The following is a 4,496-nucleotide window of genomic DNA, read 5'->3' as shown; positions in this document are numbered from 1 at the left end:
GGTGGAATTAGTGTCATATGAGTTTGATATTCCTCTTCAAATTGTGTGTTAGTCGGCTGCTAAGAAAAGATTCCACATTGTGCTGCATCCTCTTTGACATCATTTGCACTTTATGGTTTGTTAGATAATTCATCCTCTTGGATGCTCTCGAAAAAACTAAGATAAAATTGATTACTATAAGCAAAATGAAAGAAAAGGGTGGCATCTCTTATGGTACTTTCTTTTCATCCTCTTTGAATGTTGAAAATCTTCATTGATCCATTGGTAGGATAATGTTTCTTCATAAGTATGATGATGATCAGTTGATAGGGTATATGTTTCTCCATTAATAGGATGATGATTATGTTAGGATACTTGGCAAAATAAATGTATTTCCATAGGTAGGACGAATAAAGATGATTTGTTTGTAGGATAATGTTGCTCCATTGGTAGGAGGATGATACATTGATAGGATACTTCGCAAAATAAATGCATGTCCATCGATAGGACAAATAAAGATGATCCATCTATAGGATAATGCTGCTCCATTGGTAGGATGATGATACATTATAGGATACTTAGCAAAATAAATGCATGTACATCGGTAGGAAGAATAAAAAAGATCCATCTGCAGGATATATGCTACTCCATCAGTAGGATGTTGATCCATTGGTAGGATATATGCTGCTCCATTGGTAGGATGATGATCCATTCATAGGATATATGCTGCTCCATTGGTAGGATAATGATCCATTCATAGGATATATGTTGCTCCATCGATAGGATGATGATTATGCTAGGATACATTATAAAATAAATGCATATCCATCGATAAGACGAATAAAGATGATCCATCTGTAGGATATATCTTCTCCATACATAGGAAGATGATCCATTATTAGGATATATGCTTCTCCATCAATATGATGATGAAATATTGATAGGATATTTCACAAAATAAATGCATGTCCATCGGTAGGAAGAATAAAGATGACTCATCCATGCTGCTCCATCGGGAGGATGATGATCCATTGGTAAGATATACGCTGCTCTATCTATAGGATGATGTGCGGCTTCAATATCATTTGCACATTGCAATATCTGGTATTAATGTGACTGAAGAATATCCTTTAAATTTCCATGTCTCGTCGATTTACAGCATGACAATGTATATTGAGCAAGGTGAATATAAAATCTTCTTTGATATTTTATGTGTCTTACGTATGCCCTTCAATTATTTATAACGCTAAAAAATATTGATGTTTATCTTCGATAAGATCAAATATACAATAGCCCTCCCGGTAAATAAATATGCCAATGTCATCCTCTTTGATGATTTGAATGATGCACGACCCTCTTGGCAAATAAATGTGCAAATGTTATCTTCTTGGATAATTTGAATGATGCACGACCCTATTGGCAATGCAATGTAATAAAATGTCCCTCTCAGAAAATAAATATTTAAATGTCATCCTTTTGGATGATTTGAATCATGTATGACCCTCTTGGCAATGCAATGTAATGAAATGGCCCTATTGGCAAATAAATATAAAAATGTCATCCTCTTGGATGGTTTGAATAATGCACGACCCTCTTGACAATACAATGAAATAAAATGGACCTCTTGACAAATAAATATGCAAATGTCATCCTCTTTGATGATTTGAATGATGCACAACCCTCTTGGCAATGCAATATAATAAAATAGCCCTCTTGACAACTAAATATGCAAATGTCATCCTCTTGGATGATTTGAATGATTGTCCACTATAAATGAGGTTGATGGCTCGATGATTGTCCACTATAACGAGCTGGATAGCTCAATGATTGTCCACTATAAAGAGGTGGATGGCTGGATGATTGTCCACTGTAACGAGGTGGATGGCTCGATAATTGTCCATTGTAACGAGGTGGATGGATTGACGATTGTAAAAGTTTCATCCTCTCGATGCTTTCATATTTTCCTTTATTTTTCTCTTGAACACTTTGTGTTCATTGGGACTCATGTCTTGCTGAAAATGTATAAGAGGCTCGCATCCTGAATTTGTATTTGCTCTTTTCTGGCGATACTGGAGATCATTTATATTGACTTCGAACTTCTGACAATAATTGATGGAATTTTTGAGGTCTTTCTGAAAAATTTTGTCCTAGTTAGATCTTTTGATACTCTTGTGGAATTTTTGAGTTTTCTCAAAGTCTTTCTAGTTGCTTATACTGACATGATCTCCAATCTTTACTAGATGAAGATATTTTATTCTTGTGAATTTTTGAGATCTTCTCAAAAAATTTGTCCTAGTTTTCATTGTAAGGAAGAAATGGAAATCTTATGGAAAACATGATTGAGCCATTATGGCGCTTACATATCCTATTGGTGGAGGAATCAGGTTAAATATAGCGTCAATACTGTGGATGATCAATACTACTAAATCTGAGAGAAGATCATCAGTAGACAGATGTGTAATATGAGCACAATGAAATGAAAAGATGTATTCCTTGCAATATTGACCGCTTAAAAATAAGAGATATGCCACCCTTTGAGATAGACGATCCAATGAAGTAAAATAGGCATCTCAGACCGGAGGTATTAGCCTAATGCCACATTATTTGGAGAAAACCATCCAATTTCAAAGGAAAGTTGTATTTTTTTAAGAAATAAAGAATGTAAAGAGACAGTCAAATTTTGACTACAATTGGTACCAACAATTAGGATTGCATAAAGATTTTGTCATTTTATTTCTTATAATTGAGATTGACTTCGAGATAATTTATATAGTTTCAAGTGGTACCTCAAACATACTTGAGTGTCGATAAGATTTATTCATCTTGCTTCAAACCAAAGTTTAGAATTATACCAATCCTAATGTTTTAAGTGCCCTCACAATAAACAAAGTCATATTTCACACATATTTGAAGTATTTGATTTTAGGACATTTTTCAAAGTGCACTCACACTCTCATGAATGTTCAACGCATGCAACTATGATATCATATGCTTGGCCTGTATGTAAGTCTCCACTGATGTGAGAATATTTAGAATAAGATCATGTAGGGCTTGTCATTGGATTGTATTATGGATTTGTGGACATATAGGATATTCATTTGGGATAAAAATGACTTAGTCCCTCCTTCAGCATCACACCGAATTGGTGGTTTTGACAATTGATACGCCTTTGTCGTCGGATCCATTTGTTACTCCTTTCTTTGATTTTAACTTCTTTTGAGTACTTATTCGATGGTGCATTTCCTCTTTTCATCTCTTTATTTGTTTGAACTCTTTTTGTTTATTTTACTTGTTAGAGATTTTTCTCTTTTTACCCCTATCTCCTTTTTCATTGGAGTATTTTTGTTATACCCCGTACCTTTGTGCTTCGAAATGTCTTTTTAAGTTTCTTTAAAATTGTCCTATGACCTAGATTATCTATAATATTATCAAATAACTATAAGGAAGGGAGGACATGATGCCCCATAGGAGTGAAGGTTGGAAATAGGGCTATAAGGATTTGAAGCGAGTTGGGGGCGAAAATAAAGAGTCGTGGGAGTCGACTTATATGTGTAAGCTACAAACTTGGATGTATTACATACTCAAGCTATTGGAGTAAATTTTGAGCTCACATAGCAAGGATTTCATAGGTTCTTAAAGTGAGACAAGATTACGAACCCACGAAAGAGGCGGAAGGAGGCATAGCACCTACTCGGAAGCAAGTAGGTGATGCGCCTACTTGGACTAAGTAGGTGATGTACCTACTTGGACTGAGTAGGTGATGCACATACTTGAACCAAGTAGGTGATAAACCTACTTGGGGGTGGACCCCACTACCACGTGGTAGCCTAGGGGTGGTTGTATGGTTGAGGTGTCCCAATAAGGGCTTGACATGTGTCACCCTTAGGGGATGACACATGTCACCTCCTAAGGGAGTGTATATACACATTTAAATATGAGTAAACTTCAGTTTACACTTCAAATATTCATCTTGGCTTAAAAGAGTTGAGAGAAAACGTGAGAGAGGGAAGAAGGGCAGCCACGGGTTTGGCTAATTTAAGGTAAGCCTCCAACTTTTGATCCATAAATTAATTATTTAATGTATCCTATGGTTATATACCGGTGTTTAATATCAAAAAATTATCATTAGGGTCAGCAAGATAGAGAAGCTAGCAGCCACCAAAGTTCAGTCGCGTCAAGGATCTCTGAAGTCGATTTTCGACATGTTTTGGAAGCCCGTTTGCTAAGGTATGGTTTGACTCCCTTCTCCCACATTTGGGAAAGTGTTTAAACATGTTTGGGTGTATAAATATGAGTTTTAAACGTGAACATATGCACATTACAGTGAAGGATGTGGCATGTCACGTAGGGACTGTTTTGACGCTATTCTAGCAAGTTAAAGTTGGCTAATCTTGTCGTTAGCGAGGTGTTGTATTTGGAGGTGTTTTATCCATGTTGTAGGTATGGAACATGGTTAAATATGATTATATAGGCCGATTTTTTCAGCCTCCTAATCCTCCATTTCATATGGTTAAGGT

The sequence above is a fragment of the Solanum dulcamara genome, chromosome 6 (assembly GCF_947179165.1).
Source record: "Solanum dulcamara chromosome 6, daSolDulc1.2, whole genome shotgun sequence".
In the NCBI taxonomy this organism is placed as follows: Eukaryota; Viridiplantae; Streptophyta; class Magnoliopsida; order Solanales; family Solanaceae; genus Solanum; species Solanum dulcamara.
The sequence above is the reverse complement of the archived record's forward strand: the minus strand, read 5'-3'. Positions refer to the sequence as shown.